The 22,301-nt window shown below is 40.6% G+C and overlaps 1 pseudogene; it reads left to right on the top strand.

Annotated features, from left to right (window-relative positions):
* The first annotated feature begins 1,268 nt into the window (after nt 1-1,268).
* On the top strand, nt 1,269-1,725 carry LOC136152446 (peptidyl-prolyl cis-trans isomerase FKBP2 pseudogene; annotated as a pseudogene).
* The last annotated feature ends 20,576 nt before the right edge of the window (nt 1,726-22,301 follow it).

Genomic DNA, 22,301 nt, shown 5'->3' with positions numbered 1-22,301 from the left:
TGGCAACCCACACCAGTATTCTTGCCTGGAGAAGCCCATGGGCAGAAGAGCCTGGCAGGCTATGGTCCATGGAGTCGCAAAGAGTTGGACAGGACTGAGCAACTAACACCTTCACTTTTACTTTCTCTCAGAATGGGATTAGCAGCCATTTCCTGTTCTGCCTGGAGCCATTACCACCTCAGGATTAGAATCTAATGTACAACCTGGTGACTATAGTTGGTGACACTCTATTGCATAATTAAAATTTGCTAAGAAAGTAGAACTTAAATGTTTTCATAAAAAAACTAAATATGTGAGGTGATGAATATGCTGATTTGGTGGGACTATGCTAATTTCATACCTCTGTATACATATATCAAATCATCACATTGTATACTTTGTATATGTATCACAACTTTGTCAATTACACAACAAAAATTAAAAAAAATAAACCAATGAGGTCGATATCTGATTATTAAAGATATCCAGAGGAGAAAATTTATTAAATGCTTTTAGAAAAAAATCTGGTGTCTCTCTCCTCAAGTTCCAAAGAGTTCACTCAATCTTTAAAAAAAAAAAAAAAAGTATTAATTAATTAAACAGAGTCTGATGAGAAGGAAGGGGATCTGACCTCAATCAAATAGCTCATTATAACACATGACAATAACATGTCAGAAGAAATAGCGTTTTGTAGACACTCAATAAATGTTTTGACTGAGTAGTAATATTAGTAATTATGAAAAGTAGATAATGTCTGAGGAACTTACTATGTACGAAGTGAAAGTGTTAGTCACTCAGTCATGTCTGACTCTTTGTGACCCCATGGACTGTAGCCCGCCAGGCTCCTCTGTCCATGGGGAGTCTTCAGGCAAGAATACTGGAGTGGGTTGCCATTTCCTTCTCCAGGGGATCTTCCGGACCCAGGGATTGAACTCAGGTCTCCTGCATTGCAGGCAGACGCTTCACTATCTGAACCACTAGGGAAGTTCCTGTTGTGTCCTAAACACCTGGCTAAACACTATATTCAGGCAATTCCAGCTGAAACACATTTTTCACAACTCATTTGACAGCAATGCCTGACCTTACTTAAAGTCATTTGATGGCAAAACTTCACCTGAACAGCTTTGTGACTATTTCTAGTTTTTTTTAATTCAATTTAGTGTGAGTATCTGTGTACTTTCCTGTAGAATAATTAATATGTTTGACGCTACTGCTCAAACTCTGTCATGGGGTACTGTGTGATACATAGACTCTATTTAACCTTTCTTTAAAAAACAAAAATAGGGTCATGGCGAGGAGAGAGATGAGGCTGAGCTGGGTCTTGACAGTACTGTCCATCTGCCTGAGCGCCCTGGTCACGGCCACAGGGGCCAAGGACAAACAGAAGCTGCAGATCAGAGTCAAGAAATGGGTAGACCACTGTCCCATCAAATCGCAGAAGGGTGACGTCCTGCACATGTAGTACATGGGGAAACTAGAAGATGGAACAGAGTTTGACAACAGCCTGCCCCAGAACCAGCCCTTTGTCTTCTCCTTGGACACAGGCCAGGTCATCAAGGGCTGCGACCAGGGGCTGCTAGAGATGTGTGAGGGGGAAAAGTGGAAGCTGGTGATTCCATAAGAGCTGGGGTATGGAGAGCGGGGAGCTCCCCCAAAGATTCCAGGTGGTGCAACCTCAGTGTTTGAGATGGAGCTGCTCAAAATCCAGCGATGTTCAGAACTGTAGCCAAATTGGAGAGGGGCAGTGGAGAGGCCCCCATCAGGGACCAGACTGTTTAAAGAAAGAAAAAAAAATCTTAACTCCCCCACCCCCCAAGTAAAGAAAAATGTCTTAATTCTAGGGTACTTCCAGTCTTGTGGATTTTAGACAAGGTTGTAGACACTAAGTCCTTCCAATAACATTTAACTGAGTGTTAGTATTTTATCTATTTTATGATTGGAAAACCAAAGCACAGAGCGATTAAGGAGCTTTTCTAAGGTCACACAGCTGGTGATAACTGGAGTTAGGTCCTGAATTTCGGCAGTTTGTCATCAAGACCTATGATATCTACCCACTGTTTTGTGCTACTTCTTATATGGATAGTGACACATAATAGAGAATCAAGTTTCATGATAGGATAATGGAATGCCTCTGTGTAACCTATAAGAAACTGTTTTATAAACAAGGAGAAATGCTTTGCATTTCCTTTTGGACAGCTAGTCTAATGCAGTGACCAAGAGCTATAGGTACGAGAAAGCAATATCGCATAGAAGAGGAACAGGACAAGGACACTTTATCAGCGGCAGGTCCTGGGAAACCCAGGACATCAAAGAAGAAGCAATCATCAGAGGAAGATGTTAGGAATCTTTGTGTTAGCTGTCTGGAAGAACCCCAAGGTAGCACCGGAAAACAGGGACCAAAGAAATCAGGAGAACTACAGACCCACAGAGATCCAAGAGGTGATTGAAGATCTCTGCGTCCCTTTTTCACTGACCTGGATGTCCCACTGGGATTACAAGGGTCGCAACCAGCTTGCTACTCGAAGCCCTTCCTCCTATTTCCCTCTGCTGAGTGAACAATCTGTGAAGGCCAGTGTAGAGGTTACCAGGGGGAAAGGGAGAGAAACAGCTTGCATGATACTGATTATTCTTCTCAATAGCATCTCTGGGGAAAATGATCTTCTAGTTGTTTTTTCATATTTAGAAATATACTTAATAATAATAATAATAAAAGGAATAGAGAGAAATTGATGTTTTCAACAACAGAGGGGAAGGAAAGGGGCCCTTTGTAAAATAATTGGCTACCATGAAAGGGGCCAGAAAGACTGCAAACAGATGCTGAGGGCAAGCAAGAAGGAGGTCGAAAAAACAGATGCTAATGGCCATAAGAGAAATGGGTTTTCCAGAGAGTTCTGTTACATTATGATGTGTTCTGGAGCTAGAAGGTGCTAAGGTGAAATAACTCTACAAATAAGGAGAGGATAATTAAGTTTGCTTGTCTCTGAGCTAAATGCTGCCCAAGTAGAATGGATTGCTTAACGCACCATCTGGAGTGGGGTCCAATTTATCCAGGGACTCTCAGGCCTTGACTATGAAATTAGAAAGGTGAGTTTTTAATACTAAACAGAGATGTTTACTGAGGGCATGATGATTCATTTTCCAGCATGTTTTTATTAAGCAATAATATTTGAAGAAAACTCTTAAAGTATTCTGAGGACAGTGACTTATGGTTGTAGCTACATGGATTCACAGAAATGTAAATCCATTTTGTACAGAGATCAAAAGTGATGGTAAAACAAGTTTGTTTAACCTTGAGGTAATGCTGGAGTTAATTTACATGTGGACTTTGTGTGATTTGCATCAAAGACTAAAAAATTATTCAAAAAGATTTAAACTCTCCTCCCCATTTATCCATATAATATGGCCATTTGCCAAAGCACTTGGATGAGTGTCTAACAGAAAGTTCTTACAAGGCTGACAAATCAACTAAATGGACCTTTTTAATCACTATAAAAATGAAGCATACTTGCAGAGATCAGAATGCCAATTTTTTAATCTGAAATTTCTTTCAGAGAAAGTACATTTTAAACTATTGAAAACCAGCCTAGAACTGCTTATAGCACAGCAATGCATTCATGCCACTATTATTAGTGGCCAGGAAACGCTACTGGAAAGTCAAAAAATACACATTGTGTTAAACTATATGTATCAGAAGTTTTGACATAAAATAACTTCAGTGTTTTAAAATAAACTTTGGGGGTTCATGTTACGTTCAAGATCTCTTGAGTTAGGTGGCAAGAAGAAACTGTGTGTCTTCATGTCCTGGGACAGCAGGTAAAGAGTAGAAGGAAAAATTATGAAATGATATTTCTTTTAAAAATAATTACTTCAACACAGTCATCTAATTTAACTCTGGTATCATGAGCTATAGTAATAGTCTCTTGTTTGTGTCTGTTCAGCCTGCATTTCCCCCCTTTTGTGTGGCAATCATGAACTCTATTTCTGCTTGCAAAGTAATTCAGGTAAATCTGGCCCCATTTTACTCTGCTCTGAGGGATGATAAGTAGACACATCCAGTCAAGCACATTTACAATGAGTAGCTCAAGGACAGTTAGAAGATCCTAGTTGAGCCAGGGAGTTAAACCAAGACTTTCAGAAATCACTGGAAAGAGAAGCTAAGTTGATAAACCAAGAGCCACCAACAGCCTTTACATGGTGAAAGCTTGCCTGTGATTGAAACCAACAGAGAAAATAAGAGTGAAGAGATGCCTAGAACTGATGGGAAGAGGGGTTGGGGAGAGGAGAAAGACCGAGATAGCAGTTGTGACACTCTTCCTAAAGCTGGCTCTCTTACTTCTGGATTTTTCTGTTATATAAACTAATATTTCCTCTTTATTATCATTTTAAGTAAGTTTATAATTAACAGTCTATCACAAAGTTTAAAGATTCACATTTTCAGGAGTTGATAACTTGCAGGGAACCAAAGATCAAATTGCCAACATCCGCTGGATCATCCAAAAAGAAAGAGAGTTCCAGAAAAACATCTATTTTTGCTTTATTGACTACATCAAAGCCTCTGGCTATGTAAAATCACAACAAACGAAAATTCTTAAAGAGTTGGGAATACCAGACCACCTGACCTGTCTCCTGAGAAATCTGCATGCAGGTCAAGAAGCAACAGTTAGAACTGGACATGGAACAACAGACTGATTCCAAATTGGGAAAGGAGCATGCCAAGGCTGTATGTTGTCATCATGCTTATTTAACTTATATGCAGAGTACACCATGCGAAATGCTGGCTGGATGAAGCACAAGTTGGAATCAAGAGATTGCCGGAAAAAAATATCAATAATCTCAGATATGCAGATGACAACACCCTTATGGCAGAAAGCAAAGAACTAAAGAGCCTCTTGATGAAAGTGAAAGAGGAGAGTGGAAAAAGTTGGCTTAAAACTCAACATCCAGAAAACTAAGATCATGGCATCTAGTCCCATCACTTCATGACAAATAGATGGGGAAACAATGGAAACAGTGACAGACTTTATTTTGGGAGGCTCCAAAATCACTGCAGATAGTGATTGCAGCCATGAAATTAAAAGATGCTTGCTCCTTGCAAGAAAAGCTATGACTAACCTAGACAGCATATTAAGAAGCAGAGACATTACTTTGCCAACAAAGGTCCGTCTAGTCAGGGCTATGGTTTTTCCAGTAGTCATGTATGGATGTGAGAGTTGGACTATAAGGAAAGCTGAGCACCGAAGAATGGATGCTTTTGAACTGTGGTGTTGGAGAAGACCCTTGAGAGTACCTTGGACTGCAAGAAGATCCAACCAGTCATTCCTAAAGGAAATCAGTACTGAATATTCATTGGAAGGGCTGATGCTGAAGCTGAAACGCCAATAATTTGGCCACCTGATGCAAAGAACTGAGTCATTGGAAAAGACTCTGATGCTGGGAAAGATTGAAGGCGGGAGGAGAAGGGGACGACAGAGGATAAGATGGTTGGATGGCCTCATTGACAGAATGGATATTAATTTGAGTAGGCTCTGGGAGTTGGTGGTGGATGATAAATCTTGGTGTGCTGCAGTCCATGGGGTTGCAAAGAGTCGGACCCGACTGAGCGACTGAACTGAACTGATCTGAACTGAAGTGTGTTAAAGTGTAAACTAACTTGACTAAATCAAAGTGGAATATGAAAGAGTTTGAAATTGTCTACCTCAGAAGATCTTTAATGTTACCTACTATGCAATAATGAAGTAAATGGTCAAATTATCTCTTGCTATGGTTTAGAAGCATGATTATGTGCCCAATGTAGCTGGAAGTTTAACTGGTTATTCGTGTCCAATACTTTTGTGACCGCCGGACTGTAGCCCACCAGGCTCCTCAGTCCATAGGATTTTCCTGACAAGAATATTGGAGTGGGCCGTGATTTTCTGCTTCAGGGGATCTTCCTGACCCGGGATTGAAGCCACCATCTCGAAGTCTCCTGCATTGCAAGCAGATTCTTTTACCACTGAACTATCCAGGAAGCCTAACCTAATTACCACTGGAATTTTAGGTATTAGGTATAAAATGTAATGACAGCTAAATTTTTTGTTCTATGTCCTTAAGGAAAGATAAAATTATATAGCCAAAGGTGGTATACCAGAAAGCAGAAATAAGGGCAAAAATAGTGTTCTTATTTGTTTGTTGGTTGCTATGAATCTACAATAGTCAAAACAAGGCAATGTTGGTAGAACGACAGGCAAATAGATTAGTGGAAGTGAAAAGAAAATGCAGAAATGGACTGATTTTCCATAACACACAGCCAAGCAATTTAATAGGGGAAATTCTTATCAACAAGTGATCTGGAAAAAATGGAATAAAAGTATGAGAAAATATTAACTTTAATACACATTATCTCACAATAATAAAGAAATTAACTTGAGATATTCACAGACCTAAAACATTAGTCCAAATCTATAACATTTCTAGAAATAAACATAGACAAATATTTCTGGAAATCTTGGATAAATTATGAGAAAAGGCAAAATGAGCATTGACAAGAAAAAATACAATACATTGGACTTTAAGGTAAAAACTCCTGTTCATCAAAAAACACCATAAGGAAATGAAAAGGCTGGAACAATACCCAACAAGCTATTTGAGTCCAGAATATCTGAGCTCCTACAATTCAGTAAAAGAAAAACAAAATAGTAAGCTAGTAAAATATTGTAAGATACTTCACAAAAGAACAAATTCAAGTGGAATAAGCACACAGAAAGAACCTCGCTATCATCAGTCATCAGAAAAATGCAAATTTAAATTACAGTGAGACACCACATCAACATCAATTAGAAACAATTGAAGGAATTGATCAGCCCAAATGTTAGCAAGGTTGTAAAGCAGCTAGAACACTCATATTGCTGATGAGAGCGTAAAACAGTAGACCTAGGAGATATGTTTGGCATTTCCTTTAAAGCTAAACATTAACTTACTTTGTCAAAGCAATTCCTTCTGTAGATATTTACCAAGAAGAAAACTTAAAAGTATTTTTATACACAAAAACTCATACATGAAGGTTTATAGCTGTTTTAGTTAATTGCATCCCCAAACTGGAAACTGTTTAAGTTCTTCCCAGCAAGAATACATAAAACAGTGTGTGGATTGGTCATGTATTCAATAGCAATAATAATATGAAAATTAAGCTGATATATGTGGCACAATGAATGAATCTCTTAAAAACACTATGTTGAGCAGAGAAACCAAGGCACAAAGATTACATATCATATTTCCATTTCTATGAAGGTCGGGAGCAGATTGTTGCTCTGAAGCATACGCATCATAGCACTTAGCTTAACCCCCAGCCCTATTCCTAATGACATTGCTTGCATTCCAGGCTCAACTAAATCCAAAGGTTTTCTTTTGTCTTATCAAATTAAAATAGCTTCTTGCATCAAGTAACTTACTTTCCCAGATTGATACACTATTTTGATTAGGATTTTACAAGATGGGTAGCAATGAAGAGTCATCATTCTGTGCTGAGTAGACACAGTGGCGGTAGCCATAATTTACACTTTGATTATTTATGACCCAGATATCAGGAGAAGAAGACCATGAAAGTACTAACTTGTGATGGCAAAATCAGAGCAGTGGTTGCTTATGTCATGCATGCATGCATCCTTAATCGCTCAGTCATGTCCAACTCTTTGCAACCCTGTGGGCTGTAGCCACCCAGCTCCTCTGTCCATGGGATTCTCCAGGCAAGAATACTGGAGTGGGTTGCCATTTCCTACTCCCAGAAATGTTCCTGACCCAGGGATGGAACCTGCATCTCTTGTGTCTCCTGAATTGGCAGGCAGATTTTTTTACCACTGTGTCACCTGAGAAGCATTGTTTGTTTTCAAAATAAAGATATTTAATCTGAAATACTGTTGTTCAGTACTAGTATTTTTGTTATTCTTTGCTTACGCTTAACTTCCGGCTAATTGTGTTGTTTTATGGGGAGAAATAGAGTGAGTCTTCTTACATAGTCTTATAGTCTTCTTACAGACTATATCTGTGCTTAACCAGCTCTGCATTTACTTGTTTTTTGTAGACACAAAAATTGATAGATGGAAGATAGGTGGAGAGATACATACATACATAGGTACATAGAAAAAGATACAAATATATATTTAAATATAACAATAAACATATATATATATTTATTATATATGAAATATTACTTGCAAAATTGAGATAATGTTACTTTATAGGATTTCTGTGAGGATTTACTGAAATGATTTATATAAAAAATAGTGCCTGTCAAGTAATATGCTCAATAAACATTGTTTATTATTTTCAGAATAATATATAAAAATTATTCTCTAATCCACTAGCATAGCCAAAAATATGGATACATTCTAGTTATTTTAAAAGCTGAGAGCATAATATCAAGGTTTAAGAAATTTAATTTTTTTTTTTTCTTTTTTAGAAACTTAATTTTTAACCTTGGCTTCTACCTGTGTGACTTTTACCAAAATATTCTACTTCTACATGCCCAACTTTCTTCCCCTATAAAATTAAAGATCTGTTACATTCTTTCTCTTTGAAGTCTACTTCAGCCTTATATTTAGACAAAAAGTTAAAGAGAAGCATCTTCTATAGTCAATCATTGCATAAAGGTGGGCAGGGTAAATTAAGTAGCAGCTGAAACTGTTAATTGTAACAAGTATTTAACTGAACACTTCCTATGAACATGAGTCTTTATGATGCACTGGGCTTAAGGCTGGGACCCAAAGGGATTTCTGCAAATTTGGGGACCATATCACAAATAAAATTCTGTATTTATTGAAAACATATCCTTTCAGTTACAGCACTTTCTCTGTAGAGCTATAGCACTTTCTTTGTATAGCTCTATCTCCTATGACTTAGACAGTTAAAGGACTTAACTGCTAAATTCTAGAATGTGCTTTTCTCCCTTACGTCAGTTAGATCCAAGTTCATCAATGATCAACTACAGAAGCTGAAAAACCACTTTGGGAACACTGCCAGTTCCTCTTTCTAGGCTGATTTCTAACAGATGTCTTACCCTTGTACATTCCCCCTCTTTATTTCAGCTGCTATCCCTTTGAGCTAACAAAAGGAATCTTTCAGCCATTTTATACACCTTTAGGAAGCTACACAGCCCAGAATACGAGGGCACATCTAGATTAAAATTGCCTTTTCCCCCTGACATAATAACACAAAGTACCTCATTGCAGCTTGCACACTCTGTCCCAAAGTTGCTTGCAAGGGGCCTGGCAATTTGATAGATTTAATACAAAGACATTCCGATCACAGAACCACTGGACTGACATTAAGGCATTAGGATGGATGAAAGCTGTCATCCTTAAACACTTCACAACTGACTGTGTAAGAATTTGACCTGGTATAAAGTGCAAAACATTCAGGAGTAAACCATATTTGCTCCCTTTAGAATAATACCATACCTGTGAGCAGGAATGTGATTAGGACTGACATCAGATTCCCATTTTTAGGAATGTCTCATTAACATCATCAACTGTGGTCAAAGAGGTAAAAGAACATATGTTTGTTTCATAAGGCAAATAATTTCATCTGGCAAATGCTGCATTCTCACACAGCTTCACAATAAGTACAAAGCTAAATAAAAATGGAAATTATTTTGCAAGCTCTCCTACAACTTAAAAAAAAAATGAAAGAAAGATACCTTGGGACTTATTTTCGAGATATACAGATTCTTGAAATTCTTTATTCTTTTATCAGCTCGGTTGCCCAAGGGGAAATCTGTACAACAGGCATCATATGTCTTTAATAATGAAGCAAAGTACTATAGCTCAAATCTTTCGAGCAGCTAAGAAACCCAATTGTGTGTAGGAAATGTGAGAAGAGTTTGTTTTACTAGAGCTATAAATTCAGCAACATCCAAGGGTTAGGCTTATTTCAATTGAAGGCAGAAAGACAAAACTGATGAAAACATTTTAAAGGATAATCCATATGGACTGAGTCTGAGGGAAATTTTCTACGAAGCAAATACCTTCCTTATAAACCAGAGAGCTCTAGAATCCTCCCCTTCCTTTTTGTGTTTAGAGGCTCAAACTCTATAAGACTTCTCAAAACAAAGTTTCATCCTTCTTGAAAAAGGACAATTGAGACATTTATTTTAAGAGCTTCTAGTTTAATTTCTCTAAGTGAAATGTTTCTCTATGATCCTATTTACAAGTATGCATTTCTGGTTAAAAATCACAAAATTGGAGTTAGCAAATTAAGATAGCAAAGATTTTGCTTCTAATGACACTGTTATACTAAACAGTACATTATGTGCTTTAGCTGATGGATGAACAATGACTAAAAGCTGCTATTAAGCAAAGTAGATACATTAAAGATAACTATAAAAAATAATTGTATTTAAGGCATCAAGAAAACATTTTAGGTATCAGTTCCATATGGTTTTCCTGGTGCTTCAAATTGATGTCATAATAAATACTATCCATTGAGACTCAAGATAAACTCAATCCAAAGATGTCAATTCAAGGCACTGCAGATTTTTAAAAATACATTTAGTCAATAGTTCATTTTTCTTTCAAAAACCCATTCAGCTGAAAAATGTATAATTTTAGTGACAGGAAAGCACATTTACTTGGATGTTTTCATTTAGAAAACCCTGGCACCATGAAAACAGTACTGATAACAGACCAGCTCCATTCTTAGCTGAGAACAGCTAAGGAATACCACTGAAACTGGAGTGCACTCCAGTGAATTGAAGAATCTTGTCTTCTTGACTAATGAGCTTTTTAGCTGTAGACTCATCACAGATCTAACATCTACATGTCACTTGGCAACAAGCTTACTTCAGGGCAAAATTCAAATTAACTCAATATAAATATTATTCAAAACAATCCCATTAATTTTAAGATATATAACAGAAAAATTCCTTCCACACACAAATGATCTCTTTATTCTATAATTAGAAAATGGCGTGATCGTTTTTCCTGATTCTATGTTAGGTATTTGTACAGTCCAAACAAAAGAACTCAATGTTCTGTTCCAGAACTTGTTATGTTAGACAAATTTCTTACTAAAAACTCTTGACTGCTTCTTCAAACACAAATTCTAAAAAGTGTGCCTATTTGACTTTCTAATCTAGAACAGGTTAGATGCAGAAAATCAGAAGGGGCCATGACTATATTGGCAGGCCATCAACAATCAGCAAGAAATGAAAGTTGACAGGCAGATGGAGAGGGACAAGTTAGAGGAACTGTAAAATACACAAAGTAATTATAAAAAGTAAACACATCAAACTGACCCAAGATTTTAAAAGGGATAGCATCTTGAGGCAAACATCTCTTCAAATAACTACTTGACTATACATGATAAAATTGATATGTACAATGATGGCCCAGAGAAAACATTCAATCATATGCCCTGCTCCAATAAGAGAGTATGTATTTAACATATCATACAAATATTCCCATAAAAACACTTAGCTTATTATTAAAAAATTAAAGCATGAGCATTTCTAGGTAGACCCTTTGTGGAATATCTCATCCCAATGATGTCAGACCTCGGATGCCTGACTATGCTAAAGTCAGAATATATGAAATAATATGACTGCCAGATGCTGACTGATAAGGCACAACTTACAATTAAATAACAACAAAAAGTTCAGGTAATACAATATAAACAAACTATATTTAATCTTAAAATAACCTATTGGTATATGGACATGACTCAATGGACATGAGTTTCAGCAAGCTCCAGGAGATGGTGAAGGACAAGAAAGCTTGGTGTGCTGCAGTCCATGGGGTTGCAAAGAGTCAGATAGAACTGAGCAACTGAACAACAACAATTGCTGTATAGTCTTCGTGATAATAACACTTAATGTCTTCAAAATATTTCTATGAGTGGATATTTTAAATCTTATTCGCCACTCCTCTTTGGTTGACCATTTATACTGTTATACTGTAATGAAAGTTTCAGGTCTAGGGATGTTTTGCAATCCAAATAACAAAAGAAAAGGTCACAACTGACAAATCTAAAGGACAGACATATTTGTGTAGATAGCTGAATACCCAGTGGCAAGACAAATTCCAGTTCTCTTAATACAGTGGCTCTGGTTTCATTCCAGCTGTGTCCTTCTCAGAATGTGGACTTAGCCATAAGACCAGCTTCCCTTATGGTTGCAAAATGCCTCGAGCAGCACCAGACTTCACATATTGACATGTCAAGATATCTGGCAGAGCAGAGAACAATTTTTCCCTCCTGATTTCTCTCTCATAAAAGCTCAGATGACTTCTTTCCTGTCATCCCAGAAAAACTCTCCGATTTCCCCCTCATGAATTCTGAGGTTCATGGTGTTTCCTGAGCCCCGTGGCCGGCACAGGCCATGCGCTGATTGACTTAGGCCTGGGTCACTAATCACCGTGGGATTTCCCTGAGACAGTCAAGCACAAGCCTAGAGGTTGAAGTGGATCTCACTTTGACTGTGGAGGAGTCAACCCCTATCTGAAGTTTGGGTCATTATGAGGATGAGGGGAAAATGGAATGCTAGGTGATAATAAATAGTGATTGTTACATTAATATGGTTGTTGCATGTATAAAAACTTTCTCTTTTATTTAGCTTCCTTCCTTAGTATAGTTTATCATACATACTACAAATATTTTCATTTCATAATTTAAAGTTTTTTGGCTACAATGACTAGGAGGCATTTGAATTTTTTCAAGCAAAGGAGGAAATATTATTTTTGCTGTTGTTACTGTTGTTCAGTCACTAAATTGTGTCCAGTTCTTTGTGACCCCGTGAACTGTAGTACTCCAGGCTCCCCTGTCCTTCACTATCTCCTGGAGTTTGCTCAAATGTATGTTCATTGAGTAGGTGATGCTATCTAACCATCTCATCCTCTGCCACCCCTTTCTCCTTTGGCCTTCCATCTTTCCCAGCATCAGGGTCTTTCCCAATGATTCGGCTCTTCACATCCGGTGGTCAAAGTATTAGAGCTTCTGCTTCAGCATCAGACTTTCCAATGAAAAGTCATGGTTGATTTCCTTTAGGATTGACTGATTTGATTTCCTTGTGGTCCAAGGGACTCTCAAGAGTCTTCTCCAGCATCACAGTTCAAAAGCATCAATTCTTCAGCACTCATTACATATTTATTGTCTTGTCTTTCCAAGACAGTGCCACTCCCCAGGACTGGGGAAAGGGTTTTGAAGTGGGCAGGCTTATTTGTTGTTTACATTCTTGTACTTTCTCAGTAACAATGATGAGTGGAAGGATGAGCATCTGATCCAAGCACAGCACATCCCAGCTCTCTGTACCCCTGGCTCAATTGTGATTCACCCAGGGCATAGACACATGGTCCAAGCCAGATTAGCCTACTTTCCAACTTTCCAGTTTTATAAGTAGGAATCATGGGAGTTGGGGAGGGTTGTTGAAAATAGATTTTGTTTCATCTTGAAAAACTATACCCAGAGCTGCCGGTGACTACAGTCCCAGCCTTGAGGAGAAAGCAGGTTTCTGAGATGCCAGGATACAAGGAAGAACAGAAAGAAAAGGTGGAACAAAATGCCCAAAAGACATTGACAAAGATCTCTCCTCGACCAAACTCTGCTTAGGATGCCCTGAACTTTCCCAACTAGGCCTTCAACCTTACAGACTTCGCTGTTTGTCTCTGTATTGTCCATATTAACAAGAATCCTGGTAAGCTGGCTGAGTTAGAATTCCTCATCCTCCGTTTCTGATCACAATTTGATAGCTCATTGGGTTCCACATCTTCCATCATCCCTCAGTTGATGCTGGATCACCCAGCCCTTCCTTCAGCAAGACTTCTGATAGGATGTATTAGGCAGAATATCCCCTTACCACTGTTGCTTCCATGCAGTTTTCAATACAACGACCCACATCCTGCTCTTGGTTGCAAATTCCCACTTACCCAGGCTGTATCTGGTGTGTGTGCATGCTAAGACGCTTCAGTCATGTCTGACTCTTTGTAACCCCATGGATTGTAGGCCACCAGGCTCCCCTTTCCATGGAATTCTCTAGGAGAGAATACTGAAGTGGGTTGCCATGCCCTCCTCCAGGGGACCTTTCCGACTAAGGAATTGAACCTGCATCTCTCATGTCTCCCTCACTGGCATGAGGGTTCTTTATCACAAATAACACCTGGGAAGGCTGGTTGTTTCTGGAGTTGAGCCCAATCTCTCTCTCCCACGGCAAGACCGTAGTATCACCATTCCTGTTTCTATCACAACAGCATCACTTGCAAAACGTCTTGTTTGCCATCATTTACAAGTTTCATTGAATATATATATATATATATATATATATATATATATATATTTTTTTTTTTTTTTCTTTACATCTGCATCCAAGCACCTGGTTCTAGCTGTGTCCAGCAACGTTCAGGCCCTTCCCAGGTATTGGGGTAGGAAGCTTCCAGAAAGGTTGTCCCCAGTAACTTTCATAAGTATCTGCTGCTTATTGTCAATTTGGTTTCCTAAAATGTTATCCTACCTAGTCTATAATGCATTAATCATAAATCAGTTTGTATTTGCTGTTTAATAAATCATAGACTGGATATTTTCAAAATTGCCTATAGTCTCACGGAAAAATATCAGAAGTAGGGGTAAATCTGATCTAGTGGAAGAAATACAGTCTTCAGAGTCCAGCAAACCTAAATTCAAAACTGTGCTTTTCCTGTTAATTAACCATATAAGTTTTGGACAGTTACCTGAGCTTTAGTCACTTCAGTTACAAAAATGGGCATATTAATGCTTAGCTAGTGTCATATTAAAAAGCTAGCATCTAATAAATATCTTTTTTACTGGAAGAAAAAGATATCTTCTATTCTTATTTTAAATACAAATTGCTTGATCTAGGGAACTCATATAACCCACATCTCTGTACATCGTTATTTTAATTTTTAACTAATGAGTTCAAAAATCTCTTTAAAATCTAATTTTTAGACTCAATTTAGTATCTCCAGATTCATAAATATTGTTCTATCTTAATCAAATTAAATATGAATAATTTATATCTATGCAAAAAGAAGAGACTTTTTTTTCTGGGAAAAGTATTACTTAGGGAATAAATATATAGTAAGTATCTTCATGGAATTTCTAACTTCTTGACACTTTTCAATTACATTTTGAACCATTGATGAAGCTCACTTCATTTGGCCGGAGTCATTAAGCCAAATGAAAGATAACAAAACTGCATGAAACAGGTATTTCTAAGTAAGCCATCTCTAATATTTATATTCTCTGCTTCTTTTGGTAACAATTGTTTCAATAAATGTATGTCTTGGGGAATTTAAGGGTAATTTAGAACAATGGAAAATCTACCTTTGTGAAGTTCCTAATTATATACTCAAAATATATACAATCATGTATATTTCAAGTGTTAATCAACTTTTTAGAGTAAAAGCATGAACCTGCATGCCTTATCAGTATCTCTATATTGATAGCTATTTCTTTGTAGACTTTTCCAAATTAATTTGTGAGCTATGTAGGAAATATTCATTAGTATATATTCTTGAAGTTTGAATTATTTTTAAGGATTTAATGAATCATGTCAGCAAGTCAGTTTAATTCAAAGAGAATGCTTTATTGCTTAGCCTTAAAATTTAAATTTATATGTATGCTCACTTCAGGAAACACCTTAATTATTTAAAGCTTTCCTTAACATATGCAGATGTAAAACAATAGTTTTTTGAAGGCGGAAATATTTTTACATCAGAAGAGATCAGAAAAAAATGGATAAGAGTAGAAACACTGCTGTTTTTCATTTCCTTACAAGCATTTGTCAGCTAAAGGTTATTTTTCAGGTCAAGAAAACTTGTATGCTAATCCCTTCTGATGAGAGATTCAAGGAACCATGTTGGGAGTTTGGTTTTCTTAAGTAAAAGAATATTGTAATTCTCAGAATGGCAGAAGCTTGTGTAAATATGATGTTACATTTAAGATGCCTTTCTTATCTCTGAATTTTGGTTGGGTACAATGTTCAATTAACAAATATTAAATATATACACATGTAGAACTTAATGCTTATCATTACTTTTTTCATTTATTTAAAGTTTTGCTAAACAGCAAAGTTTTCAAGTCCTAAATTCCATTGTAATGCTTGCACCACAACACATAATTTGGAAAATCTTGAGACATTATTATTGTCTCAAGATTTAAAGGAAAATATATTGCATAAAACTAGAGATTCATGGGGCAGAAACTTAAGTAAAAGCTGTTAGAGGAAATGGCGGGGTGCAGGGAGTCAGAGAGTGAAGATTGGTTTACAGTAAAATAAGCAAATTGATTTTTCTTTCATTTAATCTGTGTTATGCTCTGGAAAGAAACACACTCATGTATACACATGAGCAGGCACATACACAGGGTCCACTGTAATTAGAGAAACAACCATTGATAGTTTCCTGGTTTTGTTTTTCTCAGATAGTGGGAGAGATACCAAGAGTAGAAAACATTCATCTTTATTTTCTTCTCTACATGTATTCTTGGAAATATAAAGCTTCCACTGTGGAATAGAAAGATGATGTCTATTTTTTTTCTCATACATCTTTTTAATTTTTTTCCATTTATTTTTATTAGTTGGAGGCTAATTGCTTTACAATATTGTAGTGGTTTTTGCCATACATTGACATGAATCAGCCATGGATTTACAGTGAATGAAGATAACATTTAACAGTAAGTTCCATGGTGAGGGTCCCTTTACATTCAGAGATCTTCGAACTCAGAAACACCTCAGACTAAAATTCATGATGCTAAGCACACAAATTAATGACCATCTGTTTCCAAAGGTGGCTGCAAGTCAGGCGAGTATATGCTCCTCGGTTTTTGTCTCCTCACAACAAAGATTTGGAGTGATGGACATTAAAGCCCTCGGCGGGTCACAGCTCTTGGGTCTTGGACAGACCGTGTTATAGCTCTTAGAGAAATCAGTGTTACAGCTCATGTTACAGCTCTATTTTACTTATATAATAGCAGGAAAATCCATCTTCGAGGCGTGAGGGCACGATTCAAAGACAGGAAGAGAAGAGGGCCCCATTGCGTGGGAGAGAGGGAAGGGAGGGGAGGGGGAGGGGAGGGGGAGGGGAGGGGAGAGGGGTAGGGGAGAGGGGGAGGGAGGGGGAGGGGAGGAGAGGGGAGAGGGGGAGGGAGGGGGAGGGGAGGAGAGGAGAGAGGGGAGGGGAGGGGAGAGGGGGAGGGGAGAGGGGGAGAGGGGGAGGGAGGGGGAGGGGAGGAGAGGAGAGAGGGGAGGGGAGGGAAGAGGGGGAGGGGAGGGGGGAGGGAGGGGAGGGGAGGGGAGAGGGGGAGGGGGGAGGGGGAGAGGAGAGGGGGAGGGGAGAGGGGGAGGGAGGGGAGGGGAGGGGGAGGGGGAGGGAGGGGAGAGTGGGAGGGGAGAGGGGGAGGGAGGGGAGAGTGGGAGGGGAGAGGGGGAGGGGGAGGGAAGAGAGGGAGACTCTTCCCTTCCTTGTCTTTTAGCCACCGCCATTTTGGACTCCTTTTCCCTATTCTAACTACCTAACACTGCAGAAACCATTTTGGCAGAGTCAAAAGGTTTTATAAAACAGAGAAACCATTACAGAGTGTCCCAAGAGGTGAGCAAAGAGGCAGGGGGCACAGAGCACCAAGAGTCCACTTGGCGAAAATACTTTCCTGCAGCCGTGAAGCGGGAATCACCAAGACCGGCTCTAAAGGGAGCCGCTGCGGGAGAGGCTGACAGGGCGGCGGCCTGCCCAGGGCCTAGCAAGCCCACCCTGGGGGTGAGCAAGCATTGAGCGGGGGCTGGGGGCAACCACAGAGGCAGCGCCAATTTCCTGGCGAAAAAATAAAAAAATGGCGAGTCATACTATCTTATTCCCTCTACCACGGTAACACCAGTCGAACGAAATGAAGCATTCTTTCAAATATAATACAAAACTGACATCAAAAAAAAGTTTCCACAGCAACAGCTTGGCGTGAAACGACTCTTGTGTTTCGTCCCAGGAGTAGCAAACCCGCGCACCAAAATGTCAGGAGGGCAACAGAGGGCGCGCTCTGTACCCGGAAGAGGAAGGCCCGCGCCCCCTCCTGGCTCTCCCCGCCTCCGAGGGCAGGGCAGGGCGCGCGGAGACTCCGTCCCTTCCCCTAGGACACCCCCCTCTGCCTGCCCCCAATTTACAAAGACCAGCACTGGCCCAGCAGCGCCACAGCCGCCCTCCCGTTCCTCTGGCCTACCTCCCATCGCCGCTTCAGATGACTCGGGGTCCATGTCTGCAAATCCCAGGAAGTCTCTCTGGCCGAGGGAGCGGGAGGAGGGGTCTTCCAGCAGCCCCGCTACACCAGAGGGCGGGCGAGCTGGAACCACCGTGCTGACAGCTTGCTCTAAGCACAGCTGTGTCCGCTCCACAAAAGAAGTATCAACAAGCACAGACTGCAAAACCCTGACGGCTGCTGCCGCGGAGGGGATGATCTGAGAGCTGGACTTGAGGTACTCGTTGGGAAAGAGCCCGGTCACCCCACACATCCCAACCACACTACAGACAGTCTCTGGGGATGCTGAGAAGTCCCAGGAGAAAGAGAGAAGGTTGACTTGGGGAGACTGTCTGTGGCTTCTTCCCAAGCCGACGGAGGAACACACCACTGGACCTCCGGAAACAAGATGGGGCAGATCATCTCTTTTTTTGTCTTATAGCTTTTCTTTAAATTTATTTTTAATTGGGGGATAATTGCTTTACAATGTTGTGTTGGTTACCCTACAACAAAGTGAATCAGCTGTGAAAGTGAAGTTGCTCGGTCATGTCTGACTCTGCAACCCCATGGACTGTAGCCCACCAGGCTCCTCCATCCATGGGATTTTCTAGGCAAGAGTACTGGAGTGGGTTGCCATTTCCTTCTCGAGGGGATCTTTCCAACCCGGGGATCGAACCTGGGTCTCCCGCATTGTGGGCAGATGCTTTACCATCTGAGCCACCAGGGAATTCCGAATCAGCCATAAGTATATGTATATCCCCTTCCTCTTAAGCCTCCCTCCCACCCCAACTCCATCCCACCCCTCTAGGTATTCACAGAGCACCGACCTGAACTCCCTGTGCTAGATAGCAACTCGGCCAGATCAAGTTTGGTGTAGGGAACCGAATATGGGATAGGGGTGAGATGGGGGACCCACAAGCAGGTGTGACCATCTCTGTTATCCTGAGTTGATGCCACAAGTCAGGAAGCTGAATTCACTCTGCTTCCTGGCCCAGACCCTTAGTCACACCCATTTGGAGGGAGGGAACACTCCTTTCCCTTTCCAAGACCCTTTTAAAAGAAACCATCCATGTCTACACACACTCTACCAGACGCACATCGCGCTCCTTCCTGCATGCTGACAAATGGAATATGGAAACCTGGGCCAGGCTTGTTGGGGAAGCTCCTTGGCACTGAAAGGAAATCCCTGGAATCCAGGACCCACTGCTGAGGGTGACACCCTCCAAGATAGGCAGCCGTGAATCTGGTCAGGTTACCTCTCCACACAGACCTGGCCCAAGGGAAGTCAGGTACAGATCAATTCAGACGCCTGCTGCTCCCCAACACCTAAACACAGGCCATGCCTCCCCATGGCGCCTGTGGACTGGGCTCACATTCTGTTCCTCCTCCCACACGTTTCTGAGCCAGCCTGGCCCCCAGAATCCCACATCTCCCCTTCACCACCCCCTTCCCAGGACAGGTGCTTCTGTCTCGGGCTGGCCAAGCCGAGCACACGGCGTTCATTTACCGCTTCCCTTCCAAGTGGCAGAAGAGTGTCAGACAGCATGGGGTGCTGAGCTGAGGTGAGGGCAAAAGCGAGCTTTCAGACAGGCCAACGTGAAGCTGGGCTGACTGGTCTCCGTGCCAGGCCACGGACACAAGGAGAAAGAGAAACCACAGAGCGACTCTGGAACCCAGCCCTTGGGGGTCAAGCATCTGTCCCACCCAGGCTGCCGGCCCCCAGTGGAGGGTGTTTGGGCTGGAGCAGGCCAGGTACCCAGGGGCTCCTTGCATAACCTCCTCCCACCGTTTCCTCTATTAAAGAGGCCTGGGGGCACTGAGGCCTCGCACAATTCCCCATCAGCCACACCTACACGCAGCCGGTGGGCAGGTGAGCCCAGCTTCTCAGGAGGAGCAGTCTATTCCCAAGGGCAACCCACAATGATTGGAAGAAAATGAAGGTTAGGCTTCATGGGTTACTCATGCAACCCCACGCCCTAGGGATGGATACCTCAGTACCAGCAGCCTCTGCAGAAGGGCAGGTCCTGCCACAGTTGCTTCCCTGGGCCTTGCCATCCTCGGAGAGACCCTTCTCCACTCTGCTGCCTTCTGTAAGTCCACTGGCTAAAATTGGTACCATTGAGTCTCAATCTAGGTCCCATGGAGTAACCCCTGAAATACTGAAAGGGTCTAGGGTGACTGTGTTGCCTGGAGTGGAAAGGGGAGGGAGGCCCATCAGAGGATGACAGGGAACTAGCTTTGCTTTCTTTCTTTCTGTTTCCATTTTTATTGGCAAAATTCAACACCCATTTAGGGTTAAAACAACAACAAAAACTCTCCGGAAAATGGGCATAGGGCATAGAGAGAACCTACTTCAACATGAAAGAAAGTGAAAGTGAGTCGCTCTGTCCTGTCAGACTCTTTGTGACCCCATGGACTGTAGCGCGCCAGGCTCCTCTGTCCATGGAATTCTACAGGTGAGAATACTGGAGTGGGTAGCCATTCCCTTCTCCAGGGGATTTTCCTGACCCGGGGATCAAACCCAAGTGTCCTGTCTCACAGGCATATACTTTAGCATCTGAGCCACCAGGGAAGCCCTGTTTGAACATAATAAAGGCCATATAGGACAAACCCACATAAATCATGGACTGGCTTTTCTGTTCTTTAGAAATCTGTCTTAGTAAGAACCTATAAGAGCATGGTTATTCTTATACTGAATCTCAAATAAAGAGGGTTGGTAGATTATGGCATAAACTCAGGATTGGAGTTTTACTTTGTGGTATCATGGAAGGTTTGCAAGGGAGTCAAGGTTATGTTGTTATATATTTCTGGTGAAAGCGAAGGCAGCTGGTGATGACTGAAAAATTATTGGTATTAGGGATGCAGGTGTGAAAGTGACTGAAAGCATGAAAGACTGTGGTCATACAAAGGCTGGATTTCAAAATTTTAGAGACGCAGCAGACCCTCATGTCAGATCTTAGAGTGTAGAGGCAGCAATGACTGAGGTATCAATGTTTTCACATTTTTCTAGAGTAATAGTTAATTGGAAAATGACATCTATGGGATGGAAGGATAGAGTGTGGCATGAAACTCAAGAATGGGTTTCCCATGAGGGTGGAAGAATCAACACTGGGAAAATGCAATGCTTTATGTCATAAATGAGAAAGATTTGGTCCCTGTTTAATAGTCACGAAGGACAGTCTGTAAAACATAATGGGTACACATTCCCTTGGCTGAGAGCAGCGCCAGGTGAGGCCACTTTGTTGTTTGCTAGCCTCCTACATCCTGGCTTGACATTGATACATTACCTTTTAGTGAATAAATTCATTGAACAGTCAGGGTGGCAGAGCTAAGTAAACACACTGAACGTTTTTATTACTCATTAGAGATATTTGGTCATTTGTAAGGTTGGCATATTGCTGACTGTGTTTTCACTTTCATTTTCTTCAGCTAAGTCCTAGCACTCAATCGTTTCTTCCTGAAAATGTCTTATATTTATACACTCTCCTCCATTCCCTTTTTCTCTGCAGTAGTTCTGAGTTGGAAACCTCTATTTTTCTCTAACCCTCTCCTCTCTCTTTCAATCATCTTAATGCATCAATCTGATTAATCTTTGGAGAAGAATGATGTCCGTCTCGGATTCCGCTGTTCAAGAACATGTACCATATTGATTCTTCATTGGACGCAATATTCAGTTGTGTTAAGTCCTTCGTAAATCTACATCTTCAGCCTTGTTCCCCACCATGCCCCACTAAAAATGGCCTATTTTCTTCTGGCTGTGGCCCTCTTATGTCCTCTGACACATAATATTCACATTCACTCTTTTGTCTTCACTCTTGTTATTTCTTCTGCTCCGCCTGACTGTGCTTTTCCATCAGTCAGTCCAAATTCTTCCCTGCATTGTGGCCAAATTATAACCCATTTAAAAAAAAAAAAGAATCCTTTTAAATATTTCATCTTACCACAGCTTCTCCCTTATCTCAGTTTTAAACATATAAGCATTCTCTTGTTTGGTCTCTCCAAATAGACTTGATGCTATTTGAGGGAAAATGTCATATTACACATTTCTGGTGCACCTCCATAGTGCTCAGAAACACAATATTGGAAATCTATAGGCAATCATATAGTGAATCACTATAGTGAAT

Source organism: Muntiacus reevesi, chromosome 21 (assembly GCF_963930625.1).
Source record: "Muntiacus reevesi chromosome 21, mMunRee1.1, whole genome shotgun sequence".
Classification (NCBI taxonomy): Eukaryota; Metazoa; Chordata; class Mammalia; order Artiodactyla; family Cervidae; genus Muntiacus; species Muntiacus reevesi.
Note: the sequence above shows the minus strand (reverse complement) of the source record. Positions and strands in the feature narration are given on the sequence as shown.